At 30.5% G+C, this 24990-nt stretch overlaps 1 long non-coding RNA gene across 1 annotated transcript; it reads right to left on the reverse strand.

Annotated features, from left to right (window-relative positions):
• Nucleotides 1-706: 706 nt before the first annotated feature.
• On the reverse strand, nt 707-23234 carry LOC111912537 (uncharacterized). Its single transcript, XR_002857188.3, has 4 exons — nt 22931-23234; nt 22287-22371; nt 22075-22163; nt 707-861 (listed from the first exon to the last, which is right to left on the reverse strand). It is a non-coding gene; the product is annotated as an uncharacterized LOC111912537 (long non-coding RNA).
• Nucleotides 23235-24990: the final 1756 nt, after the last annotated feature.

Raw genomic sequence — 24990 nt, forward strand, 5'->3', positions numbered from 1 at the left:
AATAGATAACATTATATAATAATATTAGAAGTAACATTTCGGAGAATAAATGAATAGTAATACCTAACACTTTGTACGGAATATATACACTAAGATATGTTAGTGTCGCCCAAGAATAGAGTTGGTATTAAAAGTTGGCTACAAACATTATAATATAGTCTAGGGATAAACTTGGACTCATGGAAGATACCTAAATCAATTAAGTTTGATATTAGGTAGTATCATTAAGAGAATGTGTGTAACCTAAGAACGGATAGTTAAGTTTTGTTCCATGACACTATTAGGTGTCTATATACGGTAGCTCTATACATGAGTACGATATAGTATTCCCCTTTGGATGACTAGAAATGGTAGGTCCCAATCAGGAAACTGTTAGCGGTATGTCTGGTCATCTCTCAATGTAGGATGATAACATTTGACCATTATAGGCGATCTTGTGAATTACGTTATTAGTGTAGGCTCATAACCTACAATTGTAGATGAAAGGTGATACCTTATTCATCAAACTACTCTAAAGGCTTGGGTGCCTTAAGACTTACACCGGCCAAGGGAACCCCTAACTGTATAGTCAAACCCTTACCTAAAATGGTTCGTCAGGGAAATAATTCTCCCTGATAATCTTGGACTAGGATCTGTAAGGATCGGTAGGAATAGATTTATAGGAATGTAAACCAATATGGATTTAGTATTGTAACATCCATAAAAATTCACAAAATTTTAAACCTTTTTAAATTATCCAAAACCATTATTTATTACAGATTGTTTTCAAAATAATTCCATAACAGAGTATCCCAGAAATCCAAATCCAAATATGAGGAAGTGTACGCCATGCCTTCTCCTTCCCACGGTCATCAGAAGTACCTGAAACAATAATCGATAAATGTAAGCTCGAAGGCTTAGTGAGTTAACCCCCAATATACTGATACAAACAATACACATAATAACAGGAACAACATATAATGGGTCCACAACTCTACAGACTGGACTACCCCTGAGCCCTCAGTATGAGTCTGACTTGCCCTCCCCGGCCCTAAGCCCATATCTGGTTTGATCCCGAGCCCACATCATAAGTCTGGCTTGCCCTCGGGCCCACAACTTATGTCTGGCTTGCTCCTTCAATCCTCGAACTGGAATATATGATTAGCCCTCAGTATGAGTCACGCATGCTCTGCCCAGCCCTCAACTCGTATATGGAATGCTTATGAGTCCTCAGTATGAGTCTGGCATGCCTTCCCCGATCCTCAACTCATATCTGGCATACTCCAGGGTTTGTTGGCCACCGCACAGAGCAGAGCAGTGCAGCCTTAACCCAACCAACACAACATGTCGACATGTAATAGATAAGTGCACATACAGATAATCACATAATATCACAGGTAGTCCTACAGACCTACCAAACTAGCATATCAAACCATACGTGTCTAACTCATACCCATCATAATATCAATCTACTAGGATATTATAAATCCAATGGGCCGGCCTTGGTGCCTTAGACCCCTTAGTATAGTGAGGACAACTCACCTCTTGCTGTCGACTGAACTTAAAGATCAACTCCTGAAACACGGCTCCAAACACCAAACCTATAACCATCAATGATCCATTTCCATAAATTCCCAAATTACCAAAATGCCCTCAGAAGTCAAACTGGTCAACCCTTGGTCAAGGTCAAAGTCAATGGTCAAGGTCCACAGTCCATGTTGACCCAACTCGTCGAGTACAACTTACAGACTCATCGAGTTCCTTCAGAACTCAGAAAGTCGCAAAAGTCCGAGTCAACTCGTCGAGTCCATGCAACGTCCAGGAGATCGAGAAAACCCTAACTACTCGTCGAGTTCACGCAGAATCCAAAAAACGGGAAAACCCGTCTCAACTCGTTGAGTTGGCTTATCCATCTCGTCGAGTTCATGCAGTCCATTTCTTGTCCAGACGATTTTAAGCTACTCCAACGCTCCAAATTGTAGATCTAGCCTCCTAGGGTCGAGTTACCACGTAAAGTAGCAAACTTTACGTGCATGCAAGGTCTTAAGTGCCAAAACTAAGCTAAAAAAGAAGTTTTGCATAAAGAGAAGGTCATAACTTGCTAAAGACTAGAACTTTATGACTTCAAGGGGCTAGAGGAGTTTAGATATGAAGTTACAACTTAGTAGCTTCAGATTATACCTAAAACCAGAAATATTTCAATGATACACTAGAAATGGTCCTAATCCCAAGCATGAAGAGATGTAGCTAAAAAAGAGTCAAGGTAATGACTTTTTACCTTCAAAATGATGCTAAGATGGAGTAGAAAAGTAAACATTGACAAGTCAATGTTTGAAATTGACACCTTAGGAAGCTTGCAATGTGATGAAGGGTTCTGGATCTCAAGTCTCCCACCAAGCTACGAACTTCACTCTCTTCTAGGTTATTCAAAGATGGACCAAATCAACACAAATTTCTCCTCAAGAGCTTAAAGATTCAAAAATGAGGCCAAACCTAAAGATTAAGGATGAATATATAGGGTGCACCACCCCATTTTAGGGTTTCTAGAAGTCACGCGGACGCGCAACGTACGCACCCGGTGTCTCAATTCGTCTCTAGCTAGTACACTAAGCGTACTACTCCACGAGCTAAAAAATGAAACTTTGCATTAATGAAGGGCAAAAGTGAAACATACCTCTATCAGGGTGTTACAATTTACCCCCACTTGAATCAGACTTCGTTCTCGAAGTCTGCTATGGAGAACAACTCAGGGTAATGCTTTCGCATCTCAGCCTCCGACTCCCAGGTCCACTTGGAGCCCCTCCTGTGCTGACATTGCACCTTTATCAAAGGTAATTCCGTGTTATGTAATACCTTCGTCTTCCTTTCCAAAATGGCCACCGGTCTCTCAACATAGTTCAGACACTCATCAACCTGAATATCATCCCAGGAAATCACCGCATCCTCATCCAATACGTACTTTCGCAGCTACAAAACGTGGAAAGTGTTGTGAATCTAATTAAGCACCTCGGGAAGGTCAAATCTGTAAGCAACCTTGCCAACCCTGGCAACCACTCGAAACGGCCCATTATATCGGGGACCCAATTTTCCCCTCTTTCTGAAGTGTATCACACCTTTCCAAGGCGAGACCTTTAGTAGTATCATGTCGTCGACCTGAAACTACAACTTGGATCGACGCCGGTCGGCATAGCTCTTTTGCCTACTCTAAGTAGTTTGTAATCTCTATCTGATCTGTTGAATCATTTTAGTGGTTTGAAGGACCACTTTGGTCCGCCCCATAACCCTGTGACCAACCTCGCCCCAGCAAACTGGGTTACGACATCCCCGCCTATATAAGAGCTCAAAAGGCGAAACACCAATGCTGGAGTGATAACTGTTGTTGTAAAAAACTCCGCAAGAGGTAGGTAGGAGTCCCAACTCCCACCAAAATTGATATCACAGGCCCATAACATATCCTCAAGGGTCTGTATCGTCTGCTCACTTTAGTCGTCGGTCTGCGGATGATAAGTTGTGCTGAAGTGTAATCTCGTGCCCAGTTTCTCATGGAACTTCTGCCAAAAATGGGAGGTGAACCGAACATCACAATCTGAAACAATGGAGACCGGAACCCCATGGCGAGCAACGATCTCGCGAATATACACATCGGCCAACTTCTCGACCGAAGAACTCTGCCGAATCGCTAGAAAGTAGGCATTCTTGTCAATCGATCCACGATGACCAAAATAGTATCAAAACCTTTTGTCGTCTTCGACAACTTAGTGATGAAGTCAATCGAAATTTGCTCTCATTTCCACATGGAAACCTCCAGAGGCTGCAGCTTTCCATGCGGTCTCTGATGCTCGGCCTTGACTATCCTGCAGGTCATGTATCTCTCCATATACTAGGCTATCTCTCTTTTCATACACGACTACCAATAGCTCAATCGCAAATCCCTATACATCTTGGTGGCCCCAGATGGATAGAAAAGCGAGACTTATGAACCTCCTCCAACACAATCTGTCGGACCCCTCCAAACATCGGAACCCAGACACAACCACATCTGGTAAACAACCCTCGACTATCCGAAAAAAATTTGGCCATCTCACCCCGATCCTCTTTTTCCTCCAATTCTCTTATGAACACCCTCGGCCTGAGCCTCCCTAATCAATCCCAAAAACGAGGAATCCACTGATATCCTCATACACGATACCCCAACTGAAGACCCATCAGACTTGCGACTCAAAGCATCCGCCACCACATTCGCTTTACCCGGATGGTAAAGGATCTCACAGTCATAATCTTTGACTACGTCCAGCCACCTGCGCTGCCTCATGTTCAGGTTCGGCTGATACATAATATGTCTCGGACTCTTGTGATCCGTGTATATAAAAATACATAAACATATATATAAAAAAGCTTAAAAAATATACAAATATGTAATACATAAAAAATAACACATAAAAATAAATGAAAAATATGTAAAATACTTAAAAAATAGATATAAATACGTAATACATAAAGAATAACACATAAAAATATGTAAAATACTTAAAAATACGTAAAAAAAATACGTTTATACATTTAAAATACGTAAAAGTATACATATAGACACTTAAAAAATACATAAAAGTCTCATTATTTCGGAAAAATTAACAATTTGGTCTCATGACTAGCTGAATAGGTCAAAAAAAAAAGGCTAAAATGAATAAATTAGTCGGCTTCTTGACTTTTCTATTAAAAAAAGTTAAAAAGTCAGGAACTTTTCTGCTTAAAAAATAAAATTTAGGACTTTATTAAAAAATTTCCGAAAATATTGGATCTTTTATGGAGATTTCCCTTCATCATATTGATGGCACAAAACCCCCTGCACAAACGGACCAAACTATGATGTCGGTGAAAAACTTGAACTGCAACCTTTCTGGTCCTTTGAGGAGGTTTGCAAGTTAGCTTCTAAGATTGAGAAGCGTGCCAAGACTAAGACAGAATAGACAACCCCAAGTCATTTTCAAAGTATATCAGTTCTTTCCATAATCCTTTCTACAAAGAAAACCTTTCAAAAGGTGAAAGCTCAAAGCAAGACCCAGGTCTTGCTGTCGAAGAAATGCTTCAAATGTCGGTATAGAAGTAGGAGAAGACGAGATGCCAATCTATAATGAAGAATGTTACTTTGAGGAGAGAGTTAAACCTGATCAATGAGTAAATTACACGAATGGTCCTTGTGGTTTGGGGTAATTTGCACGTTTAGTTCCTAACTTATTTTTTTTAACTCGAAAGATCCCTATTATTTGTTTTTGTTACGCGCTTGGTCCATACAATTTGTTTTTGTTATGCGCTTTGTCCTTGTCTTACCTAAAAAGACTATTATTTAAATAGGAAAAATTGTGGGATAGGTAAGGTAAGGTGGGGGGGGGGGGGGGTGAGGTTAGGGTTGTGTTTATTTAAATAAATTAAAAAATGAAAGGGAAAATAGTCTTTTTAGTTAAGATAGGGACCAAGCGTGTAACAAAAATAAACAATAGGGACCTTCCGAGTTAAAAAAATTAGTTAGGGACCAAACGTGCAAATTATCCTAAACCATAGGGACCATTCCTGTAATTTACTCGGAGCTTCTAGTGATATGAAGAGCTCTCCATATGCAAAAGAGGCGGATCCTAATGATGAACAAAGAGAGCAAATATTCCATTCAAGGTGCATAATCAAGGGAATGTATGCAACCTTATTATTGATGGTGGTAGTTGTACTAATGTTGGATCCACAACTCTTATCAATAAACTCATTATTCCAATCTCATCTCACTTTAATCCATACAAGCTTCAATGGTTAAACCAGGGATCTAATGTAAAGGTAACCAAACAGACCTTACTCTCATTTCTATTAGCAAGTTTTATCAAAATCAAATTCTTTAAAATAGCTTGGCAATATGATAGACATATTTGGGACAATGGTCATCAAAACACCTACTCTTTTGTCAAGAATAAGAAAAAGGTAATCCTTGGACCGCTACCATCTACCTTGCTGCAAAAGAACCAGGGTTAGTTACTCTAGTGGAAAAGAATTTATTTATCAATGAAACACGAATGAAGAGAGCTATTTCCAAAGATAAACCTGTTTAAGTTTTGTTCATAGTTGAAAATAGGTTCGATGATGTTCCTTTTTTCCACTGTTGTCTGTCCGCTTTTGGAAGAGTTCAAAGATGTTTTGCCTTCTGATTTACCTCAATAATTACCCTCACTAAGAGGTATTGAGCATCATATCGATCTAATCCCAGGAGCACCGCTTCTTAACAAACCAATGTGACCCCGAAAAGACTCGAGAACTACAATGTCAAGTCCAAGAACTTATTGATCGTGGCTACGTGCATGGAAGTATGAGTCCTTATTGTGTCTTAGCTTTATTGGTTCCAAAAAAAAAATAGGCCCATGAGAATGTGTATTGATAGTAGAACCATCAATAACATAACATGACAGACAAATATCATTATCCTATTGCAAGATTAGATGATATGCTAGACGAACTTCATGGTGCCAATTTGTTCTCAAAAATTAATCTTTGGGAGTGGATATCACAAGATCCAAATGCGTGAAGTTGATGAAAGGAAAACCGCATTCAAAACAAAAAGTGGGTTGTATGAATGGTTGGTAATGCCATTTGGACTTTCCAATGCCCGTAGTACTTTTATGCGGTTGAAGAATGAGGTTCTTAGACATTTTCTTGGTGATTTCGTAGTTTTATACTTCGAGGATACATTTTTATACAACAAAGGTGTTAAAGAGCAACATTTGAAAAGAGTATTTGAAGTGTTAAGAAGACAGAAAACTCTATGGGAAGTCTGAGATGTATGATTTCTTTTCTCCCAAGGTGATCTTTCTCGGTTATGTTGTATCTAAAGATGGTTTTTCAGTGGATGAATCAAAGGTGGCAACAATTAAATCATGGCCAATACCTACGAGTCCATTAGAGGTAAGGAGTTTTCATGGCCTTTCTTCTTTTTACAGGAGGTTTGTCAAGAATTTCAACACTATTGTTGCACTCCTAACTACGTCAATCAAACTAGGCTCTTTTGAGTGGACTTTATCTTCAAACATTTCATCCATTTATTCGAGCTTGAATGGTAAAAAAACGCTATGTAGCTAATTTTAGTGAGACGAATCTAAGATTTATAGTAGACAAAATTACAAAAATGGTCCCTATGGTTTGCCAAAAGTAACAAAGTCAGTCCCTTTTAATTTTTTTTTATGCAAATGGCCCTTGTGGTTTGCAAAACTTGTACAGTTGGCCCTTTTTACTAACGTCGTTAGTATTCAGTCGTTAGGCACCAAAGCTCTAGCCAACTAGGCTAGAGCCAAACTTGTTTTATACTCCCGAAAAGTAATTAATATTATCTAAAATTGTAAATACATTAATAATAAAAAAAACATACTTTACAAAAAAAACTTTTTTTAATAAAAAAATATATTTTTAGCGCATTGTAAAAAAATTACAAACAATTTATTTGTTTTACATAAAATATACTTTTTTATGTATTTAAAAAAATAAATTTTCGTATAATATGTTATTACATTGCTATGATCCTAAAATATATTTTTACGTTTTCATATAAAAATACGTTTTTTTTCTTTCACATAGAAAAAAAAAGTTTTTTTTTACGTATTTATTTTATGTAAAATAAGTTCATTTAAATATGGTTTACCCAAAGTCGCAAATCCAGTCCCTTTATACTTGAAAAGACGAAATGCCTTTTATTAATTCAGTCCCTAATGGCTGAATACTAACGACGTTAGTTAAAAGGGCTATTTGCATCAAAAAAAATTAACAGAGACTGACTTTGTTACTTTTGGCAAACCAAAGGGACCATTTTTTTAATTTTGTCATTATAGTATGTATGACAAGAAGTTTTATGCTATTGTTTGTGCACTAGATCATTAGAGTCATTACTTAAGCCTTAAACAGTTCATCCTTCAGAAATAGTTTGTCCTTCATTCTGATCATCAAGCTTTAAAGCATATCAACGGTCAAAACAAGTTAGAACCATGAAATGCAAAATGGGTAGAATTTCACGAATCATTTAACTTTGTTTCAAAGTATAAAACAGGAAGCTCTACCATTGTTGCACATTGTTATAGATGCCTTCTCAAGAAGATATGCCATGCTTAGTGTCCTTGGGGCAAGAGTGCTAGGCTTTTCTTTCATCAAAGAATTGTACCTGAATGATCCAAATTTTTCTAAAGTTATTCAAGAATACAAAGATCGAGCTTGCGGTTCTTATGTCATCCAAGACGGGTTCTTTTCAAGAACAACAAATTTTGCATTCCTAAAGGAACCATAAGGGAGCTACTAATCAGAGAGAGGGGCACATGGAGAAGGATTGGTTGGTCATTTTGGAATCAACGAAACCCTTGTGTATTGGCTACACATGGAAGGTGATGTTCCACTCTTATTGATAGATGTGCAACCTGTCGTCAAGCTAAAAGCAAGTCCCATCAAGGTTTGTATACTCCATTACTTGTTCCTTATCAACTATAGGAAGACATTTCTATGGATTTCATTGTTGTTTTGCCTTGTATGCAACACAGGAAAGATGCTATAATAGTTGTGGTGGATCGTTTCTCCAAGTTCTTGAGTTACTTTTGGGAATCGTTATGGAAGTTATTAGGCACAAGGTTATTATTCAGCACAAGGTTACTATTCAACACTTACAACCTTGCTAAGAAGTATGTTGAGCAAGACCTTGAAGGATTGGGAAGTTAAACTTTCTTTTGTTGAGTTTGCTTATAATCAATATCCATCTTATGCCAATAGATGCACACCATCTGGAGTGAACTATGGAGCTAATTCTCTCACCCCTATTGGTCTGATACAACTACCTAAGGGTATTGAAGTTCACTTTGAGGCAACGACTCGAGCCAAAGAAATACAAAAAATTCATGAACAAGTTAAAGCAAAGATAGAGCATGTGAATGACCTTTACAAGAAAAATGCCAACAAACATTGCAAGAAGGCTCTTTTTGAACCTGGAGATCTCGTATAGTTGCATTTAAGGCAATAGGAGATGGACCACTTAAGGTGCTGGAAAGGATTATAGATAATGCTTACAAAGTGGAGTTACCTGGGGACACAATCATATCAACAACTTTCAATGTTGGAGATATATCTTCTTATCTTGAAGATGGTTCATTGGAAGATTTGAGGGAAAATGTCGGGGCATCAATATCATTTTTAGCTAACACTAGAGCAACACATTTCATGTCTCCAACTCACCTTGGGCTTGACTCAGATTCTTATTTAGGTTCACAACAAGGGAAATTGTCAAAAAAGTCTCAATATATTCGGAAAAGTTTCACTTTAGTCCTATTTTTTTGACATGAAATATCTGATTATTTCATTTTACACGATAATGTCATTTTCTGTTAAAAGAAAAAATGGACTTTTTTGTTAATTTGAGCCAAAATGAAATAAACGGGACTTTTATGTTCAATTTTTTTTTGGATTAAAGTGAAACTTTTCTGAAAATATTGGGACTTTTCTGACAATTTCCCTATCTTGAAGATGGTCCATTGGAAGATTTGAGGGAAAATGCTTCCCAACCAGAGGAGGTTGATGCAGGGGCATCCATGTCATTTTTAGCTAACACTAGAGCAACACATTTCATGTCTCCAACTCACCTTGGGTTTGAATCAGATTCTTATTTGGGTTTTAGAACATTTAAAAGGAGTATGATATTTTGGCAGCCTAATAAAGTTGAAGAGTCTTCCTAATCAACCTCATTATTTTCTTAGAGTTATGTTTTTTTCCAGCCCTATATAAGGAGCTCTAAGCTGTAGTAGGAAAACAACTTTTGAATAATAACAAAAACTACAATAGCTTGTAAGGCTGAATTTGAGTGTTCATACATGGAAGGAGTCGATTCTTGTTTGTTGTTAGTGTGGAGTTGTTGCTTTATCACTAATTAGCATCAACCTTGGCCAATTGGGTTCATCTTCGTGGTGTTTAAAGTACTTTATTCTTCAACTAATCAGGTTGCTTGTTCAACCCCTTTTCTTTTATCCTATTTTCACCCACTTATGCATAAAAAATGCAATGGTATATAATGGTAGTTTAAAAAGAAATGAAAGTAGATTGCTATGTTTGGGTAGAATTTGAAAAAAGACGAAAATGCAATGGTGTACCTTGAAAAGAAGTAGAATGCTATGTATAGGTAGAATTTGAAAAAGTTGAAAATGCAATGGTATATAATGGTAGGTTCCTTTTTTATTTTTTTATAAAAGAACAAGAATGCTATGTTTGGTAGAATTTGATAAAAAGATGGATATGAAATTGTACACATCGGTAGTTTTTAATAAACTGAAGTAGGAGCTATATTTGGGTTTTATTTTTCAAAATAGATGAAAATGCAATGGTAATTCGGGTAGAATTTTAAAATGATGAAAATGCAATGTTATATAATATTAGTTTTAGAAAATGAAATAGAATGCTATGTTTGGGTTAACTTTGATCAAAATGAAATGCAATACGAGGGTAGTTTTAAAAAAGATCAAAGTTCAATGCTATGTTTGTGTAGATTTTAAAAAAGATGAAAATGCAAATGCAAAGGTATATCAGGATAATTTAAAAAATAAAATAAAATGAAGCACAATGCTATGTTTGGGTATGATTTGAAAAAAAAAAAACAAAGTAGAATGTGTGTTTGGGTAGATTTTAAAAAATATATGAAAATACAAAGGTATATAATGGTATTTTTTTTAAAAAATAGATGCACAATGCTATGTTTGGGAATAGTTTGAAAAAATATGAAAATGAAAAGGTATATCAATGTAGTTTTTTTTTAAAAACAAGTAGAAAGCTATATTTGGGTAGATTTTGAAAAGGTGATAGTAGAGTGTTATGCTTGATAAGAAATTGAAAACATATGAAAATGCAATGGTATATAAGGGTAGTTCCAAAACAACTGAAAATAGAATGCTATGTTTGACTAAAGTTTGAAAAGATATGAATATACAATTGTGTAACAAGGTAGTTTTAATAAAATGCTATGTTTGGGTAGGATTGTGAAAAAATATGAAAAATGCAATTGAGTAAAAAGCCAATATTAATAAAAGAAATTAGAATGTTGTGTTTGTGTAGATTTTTAAAATATATGCAAATGCAATGGTGTATCTTTAGTTTTTTTTTTAAAAAATGAAAGTAAAATGCTATGTTTGGGTAGATTTTGAAAAAAAAATGTAAATGCAATGGTGTATCTTTAGTTCTAAAAAATATGAAAATACAATGCCATGTTTGAGTAGATTTTGAAAAAGATGAACAAACAATTGTGTAACAAGCTAGTTTTAATAAAAGCAAAGGAGAGTGTTAAGTTTGGGTAGATTTATGTTTAGGTAGATTTTGAAACATATAAAAATGCAATTGTGTAACAGGCTAGTTTTAATAGAAAGAAGGTAAAATGTTATGTTTGTGTGGATTGTAATAAAAAGATGAAAATACAAAGTAGAATATGAAAATTCGATGATATATCAATGTAGTTTGAAAAAAATGAAAGTAGAATATTTTGTTTGAGAAGATTTGAAAAAAAGATGAAAATGTAATAGTATATAATGGTACTTTTAAAAAAATGACAATAGAGTGTTATGTTTGGGTAGAAATTGAAAAACAAATGAAAATGTAATGGTATATAAGGGGAGTTTTAAAAAATTGAAAGTAAATTGTTATGTTTGGGTAGAAATTGAAAACGCAATGGTATAAAAAGGTAGTTTTTCAAAAACTGAAAGTAGAATATTATGTTCAGGTATATGTTGAAAAAAAGAGAAAATGCAACTATGTATCAAGGTATGTTTTAAAAAAAATGAAAGTAAAATGCGGTGTTTAGGTATATCTTTCAAAAGAGATGAAAATGCAATGGTATATCATGGTAGTGTTAACTAAAAGTTTAATGTTATATTCGGGTAGATTTTGAAAAAAAAAATTAAAAAGCATGGCAATATTAAGGTTTAGTTTTAAAAAATTAAAAACAGAATGTTATGCTTTTATAGAATTTGAAAAAAGATGAAAACGAAATACAATGGTATAGAAGGGTAGTTTTAGAAAGAATGAAAGTAGAATGTAATGTTTGGGTAAATTTTGAAAAGAGATGAAAATGCAATGGTGTATCTTTAGTTTAAAAAAAAGATAGCAAAATGCTAAGTTTGCGTAGACTTTGAAAAAAATAAGAAAAGGAAATTGTGTAACAAGCTAGTTTTAATAAAATGAAAGAAGAATGCTATGTTTACGTAGATTTTGAAAAAAGATGAAAATGCAATTTCATAACAAGATAGTTTTAATAAAAAGAAACTAGAATGCTATGTTTGGGAATATTTTGAAAAAAGATGAAAATGCAATTGCGATGCAATTTTTGGGTAGATTTTCAAAAAAGATGAACATACAATGTTGTATCTTTAGGGTTTTTTTAGAAAGTAAAATATTATGTTTGGGTTGATTTTGAAAAAAATACAAAATTGCAATTGTGTAACAAGCTACGTTTAATAAAAATAAAGTAGAATATTATGTTATGATAGATTTTGAAAAAAGCCAAAAATGCAATAGTGTAACAAACTAGTTTTAATAAAAAGAAAGTATAATGCTATTTTTGGGTAGATTTTGATAAAGGAGAAAAAAGCAAGTATTTTAACAAGATAGTTTTAACAAAAATAAAGCAGAATGCTATGCTTGGGTTTACTTTGAATAAAGATGAAAATGCAATTGTTTTTTTTTAGCTTAAAAAAATGAAAGAAGAATGCTGTTTTTGGGAAGACTTTGAATAAAGATGAAAATACAATTGTGTAACAAGCTAGTTTAAATAAAAAGAAAGAAAAATGCTATGTTTAGGTAGATTTTGAAAAAAAATAAAAACACAATTATGTAACAACCTAGTATCAATAAAAAGTAGAATGTTACGTTGGGGTAGGTTTTGAAAAAAAAAAGATGAAAATGCAATTGTGTATCATAGGTTTAAAAAAATGAAAGAAGAATGCTATTTTTGGGTAGATTTTGAAAAAGGATGAAAATGCTATTATGTAACAAGCTAGTTTTAATAAAAACAGAGAAAAATGATACGTTTAGATGGATTTTGAAAAAAATGATGAAAATGCAATGTTGTAACCTTAGTTTAAAAATATGAAAGTAGAATGCTATTTTTGGATAGACTTTGAAAAAGGGTGAAAATGCTATTATGTAACAAGCTAGTTTTAATAAAAACGGAGAAAAATGATACGTTTAGATGGATTTTGAAAAAAATGATGAAAATGCAATGTTGTAACCTTAGTTTAAAAAAATGAAAGTAGAATGCTATTTTTGGATAGACTTTGAAAAACGATGAAAATTCAATTGTGTAACAAGTTAGTTTTAATAAAAAGAAAGAAAAACGGTATGTTTGTGTGGATGTTAATAAAAAGACGAAAATGCAAAGATAATTCAGGGTAATTATGAAAAATAAAAAGTACAATTCTATGTTTGGGTAGGATTTGAAAAAATGAAAGAAAATGCAATGGTATATCAATGTAGTTTTGAAAAAGAAAATGAAAATAGAATATTTTGTTTGAGAAAATTTGAATAAAAGATGAAAATGTAATAGTATATAATTGTACTTTAAAAAAAATGAAGTAAAGTGTTCTGTTTGGGTAGAAATTGAAAAACAAATGAAAATATATTCGTGTAAAAGGGTAGTTTTACAAAAACTGATATTAAAATAATATGTTCTAGTATGTGTACAAAAAAGGAGAAAATACAACTATGTAAAAATTGAAAAACAAATGAAAATATATTAAGGTAGTTTTAGAGGAAAAAATGACAGTAGAATGCTATTTTTGGGTAGATTTTAAGGGTATGTTTAAAAAAATGAAAATAAAATCCGATGTTTAGGTATCTTTTTCAAAATAGATGAAAATGCAACGGTAAATCAAGGTAGTGCTAAAAACATGAAAGTTTAAATTTATATTCTTGTAGATTTGAAAAAAAAAACCTTGAAAATACAAGCCAATATTAGGGTTTTTTTTAAAAATAAAAATAAAAACATAATGTTAGGTTTATGTAGATTTTGAAAAAAGATGAAAATGCAATTGTGTTGTAACAAGCTAGTTTTAATAAAACAAAGAAAAATGTTATGTTTAAATAGATCTTGAAAAAGTTCAAAATTCAGTTATCTAACAAGCTAGTTTTAATAAAAAGAAGTAGAGCGCGTTGTTTGGGTAGATTTTGAAAAAAAAAAATACAAAAATGCAATTGTGTGCCAAGCTATTTTTAATAAAAAGAAAATAGAATGCTAATTTTGTGTATATTTTGAATAAGGATGAAAATGTAATGACGTATCTTTAGTTTAAAAAAACGAAAGTAGAATCATATGTTTGGATAGATTTTGAAAAAAGATGAAAATGCAATAGTGTAACAAGCTATTTTTAATAAAAAGAAAGTAGAATGCTCTGTTTTGGTAGATTTTGAAAAAAGAGTAAACCGCAATGTTGTATCTTTAAATTTAAAAAAAATGAAAGTAGAACGCTATTTTTGGGTAGACTTTAAAAAAAATGAAAATGCAATTGTGTAAGATGCTAGTGTTTAAATAAAAAGAAAGAAAATGCTATGTTTAGGTAGATTTTGAAAAAAAAAATGAAAATCCAACTATCTAACAAGCTAGTTTTAATAAAAATTAGAATGCTATGTTTGGATAGTTTTTGAATAAAAGATGAAAATCCAATTTTGTAAAAAACTATTTTTAATAAAAAGAAAATTTAATGCAATGTTTGGGTAGTTTTGAAAAAAAAAGATGAAATTGAAATAGTAACAAGCTAGTTTTAAGAAAAAAAAGTAGATTGCTATGTTTTGGTAGAGTTGTTAAAAAGAAAAAAAAACGAAAAAGCAATTGTGGAACAAGCTAGTTTAAATAAAAAGAAAGAAAAAAGCTATGTTTATGTAGATTTAAAAAAAATGAAAATTCAAATATGTAATAAGCAAGTTTTCATAAAAAGAAGTAGAATGCTATGTTTGGGTACATTTTGAATAAAAGATGAAAATGCAATTGTGTAGAAAGGTAGTTTTAATAAAAAGAAAATAGAATGTAATGTTTGAGTAGATTTTGAAAAAAAATATATGAAAATGCAAGCTAGTTTTTGGGTAGATTTACAACATTCTAAAAATGCAATTATGTAACAAGCTAGTTTTGATAAAAAGAAAGTAGAATGCTATGTTTCAATAGATTTTGAAAAATGATGAAAGTGCAATTGTGTAACAAGCCAGTTTTGATAAAAAGAAAGAAAAATATTATGTTTGTGTGGATTTTAATAAAAAGATGAAAATGCAAAGGTAATTAAGTGTAATTATGAAAACTACAAACTACAATTCGATGTTTGATTTGAAAAATATGAAAATGCAATGGTATATCAATGTAGTTTTGAAAAGAAAAATGAAAGTAGAATAATGGTACTTTTAAAAAAATGATAATAGAGTGCATTGGTATATAAGGGTGGTTTTAAAATAAATGAAAATAGATTGTTATGTTTGGGTAGAAATTGAATATACAGATGAAAAGGCAATGGTATTAAAGTGTAGTTTTTTTAAAAAATGAAAGTAAAATGCAATGTCTAGGTATATTTTTTCAAAAAAGTTGAAAATGCAATGGTATATTCAGGTAGATTTTGAAAGAAAAAAGAAACTTTAAAATACAAGGCAATATCAGGGGCTGTTTTAAATAAAATAAAAACATAATTCTATGTTTAGAAAGAATGAAAATAGAATGTAATGTTTGGGTAAATTTTGAAAAAGATGAAAATGCAATTGTATAACAAACGAGTTTTAATAAAAATAAAAGTAGAAAGCTATGTATACCTAGATTTTGGAAAAAGATGAAAATGCAATGATGCATCTTTAGTTTAAAAAAAATGAAAGTGGAATGTTATGTTCATGTAGATTTTTAAATTAGATGAAAATGTAATTGTGTAACAAGCTAATTTTAGTAAAAAAAAAATTAAAATGCTATGTTTTCGTGGTTTTTGAAAATAGATGAAAAAGCAATGGTGGATTTTTAGTTAGATTTTCAAAAAAAATAAAAACACGATTATGTAACAAGCTAGTTTCAATAAAAAGAAAATAGATTGCTATGTCAAGGTAGATTTTGAAAAAAAAAAATGAAAATGCAATTATTTAAAAAGCAAGTTTTAAAAAAATAGATTGTAAACTTCGGGTAGATTTTGAAAAAAGATGAAAATGCATTTGTGTAACTTAAGTTTTAAAAAAACGAAAGAAGAATGCTATTAGATTTTGAAAAAAGATGAAAATGCAATTGAGTAACAAGCTAGTTTTAATAAAAAGAAAATAGAATGCTATGTTTGGGTATATTTTGAAAATAAGATGAAAATGCAATTGTGTAAAAAGTTAGTTTTAAAAAAAAGTAGATTGCAAAGTATGGGTTGATTTTGAAAAAAAAAAGTATGAAAATACAAAGGTAAATTCAGGGTAATTTTTAAATAATGCAATTCTATGTTTGGGTATGATTTGGAAAAATATGAAAATTCGATGATACATTAATGTAGTTTTGGAAAATGAAATTAGAATGTTTTGTTTGATAAGATTTGAAAAAAAATAAGATTAAAATGTAATAGTATATAATGGTACTTTTAAAAAAAATGATAGTAGAGTGTTAAGTTTGGGTAGAAGTTGGAAAACAAATGAAAATGTATTGGTATATAAGCATAGTTTAAAAAAAATGAAAGTAGATTGTTACGTTTGGGTAGGAAATTGAAAATACATATGTAAAAGGAATGGTATTAAAGGGTAGTTTTTAAAAAAATGAAAGTACAATGCTATGTTTAAATATGTTTTGAAAAAATATGAAAATGCAATAGTATAAAAAGGTAGTATTTCAAAAACTGAAAGTAGAATACTATGTTCAGGTATATGTTGAAACAAAGAGAAACTGCAACTACGTATCAAGCTATGTTTAAAAAAAATGAAAGTAAAATGCGATGTTTAGGTATATTTTTCAAATGAGATGAAAATGTATTGGTATATCAAGGCAATGTTATAAAAACATGAAAGTTCAATGCTATATTCTGGTAGATTTTGAAAAAAAAAAAAAAAAAGGCAATATCAAGGTTTATTTATAAAAAATTAATACAGAATGTTATGTTTTGATAGAATTTGAAAAAAGATGAATTTTGAAAAAACAGAATGGTATAGAAGGGTAGTTTTAGAAAGAATGAAAATAGAATGTAATATTTGAGTAAATTTTGAAAAAGTTGAAAACGCAATGCTGTGTCTTAAGTTCAAAAAAACAAACGAAAAATAGTTGTTATTTTTGGTTAAATTTTGAAAAAGGATGAAAATGATACTATGTATGAAGCTTGTTTTAATAAAAAGAGAGAAAAATGCTAGGTTTAGATAGAAAACTAATTTTAATAAAAAGAAAATAAAATGCTATTTTTGTGTAGATTTTGAAAAAGGATAAAAATGCAAAGTATGGGTTGATTTTGAAAAAAAAAAGTATGAAAATACAAAGGTAATTCAGGGTAATTTTTCAAAATACAAAATTCAAATTTATGTTTGGGTATAATTTGGAAAAATATCAAAATTCGATGATACATCAATGTAGTTTTGGAAAATGAAAGTAGAATATTTTGTTTGATAAGATTTGAAAAAAAAAATAAGATTAAAATGTAACATTATATAATGGTACTTTTAAAAAAAATGATAGTAGAGTGTTAAGTTTGGGTAGATGTTGGAAAACAAATGAAAATGTATTGGTATATAAGTATAGTTTTAAAAAAAATGAAAGTAGATTGTGATGTTTGGGTAGAAATTGAAAATACATATGTAAAAGGAATGGTATTAAAGGGTAGTTTTTAAAAAAATGAAAGTACAATGCTATGTTTAAATATGTTTTGAAAAAATATGAAAATGCAATGGTATAAAAAGGTAGTATTTCAAAAACTGAAAGTAGAATACTATGTTCAGGTATATGTAGAAACATAGAGAAAATCCAACTACGTATCAAAGTATGTTTAAAAAATATGAAAATGTATTGGTATATCAAGGCAGTGTTAAAAAACATGAAAGTTCAATGCTATATTATGGTAGATTTTGAAAAAAAAAAAAAAAAAAAAAAAAAAAAAAAAACCTTAAAATACAACGCAAATATCAAAGTTTATTTATAAAAAATAAATACAAATGTTATGTTTTGATAGAATTTGAAAACAGATGAATTTTGAAAAAAACAAAATGGTATAGAAGGGTAGTTCTAGAAAGAATGAAAGTAGAATGTAATGTTGGGGTAAATTTAGAAAAAGTTGAAAACGCAATGTTATTTTTGGATAAATTTTGAAAAAGGATGAAAATGCTACTAAATATGAAGCTTGTTTTAATAAAAAGAGATAAAAATGCAAGGTTTAGATAGAAAACTAATTTTATTAAAAAGAAAATAGAGTGCTATTTTTGTGTAGATTTTGAAAAAAGATGAAAATGTAATGGCGTATCTTTAGTTTTAAAAAAACGAAAGTAGAATCATATGTTTGGATAGATTTTGAAAAAAGATGAAAATGCAATTGTGTAGAAAGCTAGTTTTAATAAAAAGAAAATAGAATGCAATGTTTGAGTAGATTTTGAAAAAAAAATATATGAAAATGCAAGCTAGTTTTTGGGTAGATTTAGAAAATGGATGAAAATGCAAATATTTAACAAGCTAGTTTTAATAAAAAGAAAGTAGAATGCTATTTTTATGTAGATTTTGAAAAAAAAAAAATAAAAATGCAATTATGTAACAAGCTAGTTTTAATAAATAGAAGTAAAATGCTATGTTTCAATAGATTTTGAAAAAAAATGATGAAAATGCAATGTTGTATCTTTAGTTTTAAAAAATTAAAGTAGAATGCTATTTTTGGATAGACTTTGAAAAATGATGAAAGTGCAATTGTGTAACAAGCTAGTTTTGATAAAAAGAAAGAAAAATGCTATGTTTGTGTGGATTTTAATAAAAAGATGAAAATGCAAAGGTAATTCAGTGTAATTATGAAAACTACAAACTACAATTCGATGTTTGATTTGAAAAATATGAAAATGCAATGGTATATCAATGTAGTTTTGAAAAGAAAAATGAAAGTAAAACAATGGTACTTTTAAAAAATGATAATAGAGTGTATTGGTATATAAGGGTGGTTTTAAAATAAATGAAAGTAGATTGTTATGTTTGGGTAGAAATTGAATATACGGATGAAAAGGAAATGGTATTAAAGTGTAGTTTTTTTAAAAAATGAAAGTAGAATGCTATGTTTAAAAAAGAAATGAAAAAATATGAAAATGCAATGGTATAAAAGGGCAGTTTTTCAAAAACTAAAGCTAGAATACTATGTTCTAGTATATGTAGAAAAAAGGAGAATGCTATGTTTGGGTAAATTTTAAAAGAAGATGATAATGAAATGATATATAAGAGTATGTTTAAAAAAAATGAAAGTAAAATATGATGTTTAGGTATTTTTTTCAATAAATATGAAAATGCAATGGTAAATCAAGGTAGTGCTAAAAAACATGAAAGTTTGATGGTATATTTGGGTAGATTTTGAGAAAAAAAATAAAGAAACTTGAAAATTCAAGGCAATATCAAGGGTTGTTTTCAAAAAAAATAAAAACATAATCTTATGTTTAGAACAAATGAAAGTAGAATGTAATGTTCAGGTAAATTTCGAAAAAATGAAAATGTAAAACAAACGAGTTTTAGTAAAAATAAAAGATGAAAATAAAAGTAGAAAGTTATGTTTACCTAGATTTTGGAAAAAGATGAAAATGCAATGGTGCATCTTTAGTTTAAAAAAAATGAAAGTGGAATGTTATGTTTATGCATATTTTAAAAAAAAAATGAAAATGCAATGGTATATAAGGGTGGTTTTAATAAAATGAAAGTTGAATGCTATTTGTGGGTAGACTTTTGAAAAATAATGAAAATGCAATTGTGTTTGGAATTTAATAAAACGATGAAAATGCAAAGGTAATTCAGGGTAATTTTTAAAAATACAAAGTACAATTCTATGTTTGGGTATGATTTGAAAAAATATGAAAATGCAATGGTATATCAATGTAGTTTTGAAAAAAACTGAAAGTAGAATATTTTGTTCGAGTAGATTTGGAAATAAGATGAAAATACAATGTGATTGCGAGGCCCCAATTATTGACTGGGGGGACACCAAAGGACTCTGCCCGCGTGCCTGTTGAAGAATGAGCCGGCGACTCATAGGCAGTGGCTCCCATTTCGCTCGCCGCTACTACGGGAATCGCTTTTGCTTTCTTTTCCTCTGGCTACTAAGATGTTTCAGTTCGCCAGGTTGTCGTAATGGTAGTTTAAAAAAAAGTATAATATAGCATTATGTTTGGGTAGAAATTGAAAAACAAATGAAAATGTATTGGTATTTATGGGTAGTTTTTCAAAAAGTGATAGGAGAATGCTATGTTCAAGTAGATGTTCCAAAAAGGTGAAAATGCATCTATGTATCAAGGTAGTTTTAGAAAAATGACAGCAGAATGTTATGTTTGGGTAGTTTTTTTTTTTAAAAAAGATGAAAATGCAATGGTATGTATATAAGGGTAGTTTAAAAAAAATAAAAGTAAAACGCTATGTTTGTGTATATTTTTCAAAAAGAGATGAAAATGCAATGGTATATCAGGGTGGTGTTAAAAAACAAAAAAGTTTAATGCTATATTTGGGTAGATTTTGAAAAAAAAAATATGAAACTACAATGCAATATCAGGGCTAGTTTTTTTAAAATTAAAAATGGAATGTTTGTTTTAATAAAACTTGACAAAAGATGAAAATAAAATGTAATGGTATATAAAGGTAGTTTTAGAAAAAATGAAATTAGAATGTGATGTTTGGGTAAATTTTGAAAATAGATGAAAATGCAATTATGAATAAAGATGTAGAATGTTATGTTTTGGTAAATTTTGAAAAAAGATTAAAATGCAATAATGAATAAAGATAGTTTTAAAAAAAAAAAAAAAAAAAAAAAAAACTAAAGTAGAATGCTATATTTGAATTTATTTTTTATAAGAGACGAAAATACAATAAAATATCAAAGTTGTTTGGAAATACAAAAAGTTCAAGTCAGGTACATTTTCAAAAAAACATGAATATGCAATGCTATAAAAGGTTAGTTTTAAAACAAAAATGAAAATCAAAAAACATGAAAATGCAAGGCTATAAAAGGGTAATTTAAAAAAGATAAAAATAGGAAGCTATGTTTGGGTAGACGTTGAAAAATATGAAAATGAAATGCTATATAAGGGCAGTTTTAAAAAAGATGAAAATTCAATGCTATGTTTGTGTAGATTTAAAAAAAGAGATGAAAAGGCATAGGTATATAAGGGTAATTTTTTTAAAAATAAAGTACAATGTTCTGTTTGGGTATGATATGAAAAAAAAAAATGCAATGATATCAATGTAGTTTTGAAAAAGATGAGAGTAGAATATTTGGTTTGAGTAGATTTGGAAAAAAGATGAAAATGCAATGATATATCTTTAGTTCTTTTTAAATGCAATGATATAATGATGTTAAAAAAAAAGATAGTAGAATGCTATGCTTGGGACAGAATTTGAAAAAAGATTGAAATGCATTGGTGTAAAAGAGTAGTTTTTCAAAATTTTAAAGTAGAATGCTATGTTTGGGTAGATATTGAAAAAAGATGAAAATGCAACTGTGTATCAAGGTAGTTTAAAAAATAAATAAATAAACAACATTTTTTTGCTAGAATTTTTAAAAAGAGGGAAATACAATGGTACATAAGGGTAGTTTTAAAAAAAATGAAAATAGAATGCCATGTTTGGGTGAAAATTGAAAAAAGATGATATTGCAATTATGTATCAAGGTAGATTTTTTTTTTTTTTAAAAAAAAGAACATGAATGTTCGATGCTAAATTCGGGCAGATTTTGAAAAAAAAAAATGCAATTCTATATCATGGGTAGTTTTTTAAAAACTGAAAATAGAATGTTATGTTTTGGTAGAATTTGAAAAAACATAGAATTACAAGATACCAACTTATGAGACATGATATTAATACCCTATCAGACATATTGCATGTATATCAAGTAATGAGCAGAGTAAAGTTTTTTGGTTTTGTACCTTATTAGAGGTGAGTGACTTGGTTGGCTTTTCAGGTTTTCTTAATTCTTTTTCTGGGTAGCATTGTTAGCTTCTTCTTCTAGTTGTTTCTGCATTCGGGTTCAAAAGAATGCCATTTTAGAAAACATTTTTGCTGATTAGATTTATCTTTTGCTGAAAAAGTTCGAATGAAGAAATGTGACACCAAATTAGGAGAGGGGAGGGAGACAAACCTGTTGAATCAGAAGAACAGGTTTGTTCATCCTCATATCTGCTTCTTCTTGATTATGACCAAAACCCTTGACTGCTCCAGTTATCCTATCAGATAGCCAGAAAAAAGGATGCGTTACATGATATTAGTTGATACTCCTTTCACAAATTTATCATATTAAGCAGCCAAGATTCATACTCATTTTACAAATATTGAATCAATCCATGTGTTCGATAAATGTGGCATAGTATGTGAGCCTAACAATAGCCTGTGATAGCAATCAATACATGTCTTACACTCATAAACAAACCCTTTATCGTTGGTAAATAGAAAAAACCTTAATACAAATAACAAAACACAACCATACATAGTAAATACTAAAATACAGGAGAAGATTGTTGACAAAAACATCAGGGTCTGATAATTTTTAAAGAAAAAAATAACCACATCAACAAATCTAAGTTCTAATGCATCTGCAGCAGTAAGTTAAACTGAAAAAATCAGGGTTTACAGAAAAACCCGCCAACGAAAAGATGAAGAAGAAGAAGAAACCCCAACCAGAAGCAAGAGAATCAAAACAAATTAAAATAGCAATTGACCTTCGATTTTTTCTTATTCAAACATCAATTTCAGTTTTACGAGGAAATTACAATAGAGAAAACTTACAACGATCTTGATAATTTCTTGGACTAGAGAGTTGAGTGAGAGTCTCCTGCGAAGGTTGGAGGCGTTTAAGTCTCCGGCAGCCGGCAGCTGAATTGCATAGATCGCTATGGGTCTAGGGGGTGTTTGGGTTTGTTCATAGAGGAATGACAAACGAACGTATATATATTGCGTGACTACGAAGCAATCCTTTCCAATTCAAGGGTTTCTTAGATCTCCGGCGAGGGAAAGTGATGATTTGGGGTCTGTTGGGAGCGGGATACCTGAAGCTGAAAAAACGTATATATTGCGGGAATATTAAGCCAAGCCTTTCGACTTCTAACGGTTAATTTTTACAAAGACTTTCCAAAATTATGTTTTTCTAAATTACGGGTTATAAAAAATAATAATAATAATAAAATGAACTTATTAATATGCTTAATAATAAAAAAATGAACTTATTAATATGCTTAATTCTTGTTTTGTATCAGAGGGCCTGTATATCTATGGTTTTGGACATTATATTATAATGTTCATATGAATGAATTTAACATATGATCTAAACTTTTTTTCTTAAACCAGTAGAAATGTTAATAAAGGACAATTATGTATTAAAACCAGCACATTAAAAACTTAACAGGAGATACTTGTGTATTAAAACGTTAATTGTACACAGATGTGGATCCATAATTAACTTATTGGTTACCTTTGTAATTAACTTGTTTGATATATTATTTAGATAATTATTAATAGGTTAATTACATAAAAAAATCTTATATATTAGGCTTTTTCCAAATTAAATTTCAACTTATATTTTTTTTAACAACTCTTAATTTTTTTTTTTCCAAAAAAACTCATATTTTGCAAACTTTTTTTGTTTTGAGTTTTGACTCATAATTCCTTTGTTTTTCATGTAGTTTTTTATAATGTTCTTGATAATTTTCAATATTAAAAATTGATGGACACATTAGATTTTTTTTTAAACAAAAAGAAAAGATATCATGTTCGATTTTTGTTGGCAAAATGAATATCAAAATTTATTTACATGATACTCAGATATTGTAGCAGCATGTAAAGAACAACAATCTAAGTTGTTTCGCTGTCTTATCTTACACCGCTTGGAGTTAAAAGTTGTCTTTCTATTTGATACTTAACATAAGCAAATATCTCAAGCTAGCTTAGATTGCTAGTCTCCAACTCTACAATATCCGAGCATCCCGTAAAATAAAAAATTTATATGCATTTTGCCTATAAGAACTAAAAGTGAGAATTATTATGGATCAAATCACTTTTAAGATTGAATATGGTTCTAATAAGGAAAACATAAAAGTTGTAATTAGATTCTAACAAAAGATAGGAGTTCGAAAAATTATCATTAAGAAAAAGAGAAATTACTAAAAAACAGCTACGCCTAAGATAATGTAGAAGTTAGTTGGTGTTGACTTTATTATCACATATAACCCAAAATAAAAGACAACACTCTGCCTTGAAGACAATGCACTAACAACCATGAAAAACGAATAGCCCCAATTTTCATGCAACTTTATGGTTGTGTGTACAGAAAGATACATATCACTTTAGAAATTTGTGTGTGTGTATATATAATTATTTCAAAGTGGGTTTGTGTTCTTCTTTGTGAGGGCTTCGAAATAATATATCGTATGTCCAAAATGGAGTATATATGAAGGGTTAATACCATAAAAGCCATAAGTTTTACACTCTGATTCTAAATTAGCCCTAAATGGATTTTTTTTGTGTCTAATTAGCCTAAATAATTGTGACCCCGTTTCAAAATCATTTTATCATCCAGTTAACAACAGGTTAAGGGACGCAGTTGGTCACCACTCTCTTAGACTACTCGATCATTCATACACCACCAAATATCACCTTTCACAGAAACGTCTTGCATCAAAAAAGGGTTTCATGTAGTTAGTCTTAGGAAGAAGAAGAAGAAGAAGGGTTTGAAAGGGTTTCTTACACCATTGTTGCATGCAAAAAACTTTTGTTTTAAAGTTGAAAGACACTGAAGTAGAAAGGTATGTAGGGTGCCAATAAGAAATTGATGTGTTTATGTGTTCTTATCT

The sequence above is a fragment of the Lactuca sativa genome, chromosome 5, assembly GCF_002870075.4.
Source record: "Lactuca sativa cultivar Salinas chromosome 5, Lsat_Salinas_v11, whole genome shotgun sequence".
NCBI classification, from domain to species: Eukaryota; Viridiplantae; Streptophyta; class Magnoliopsida; order Asterales; family Asteraceae; genus Lactuca; species Lactuca sativa.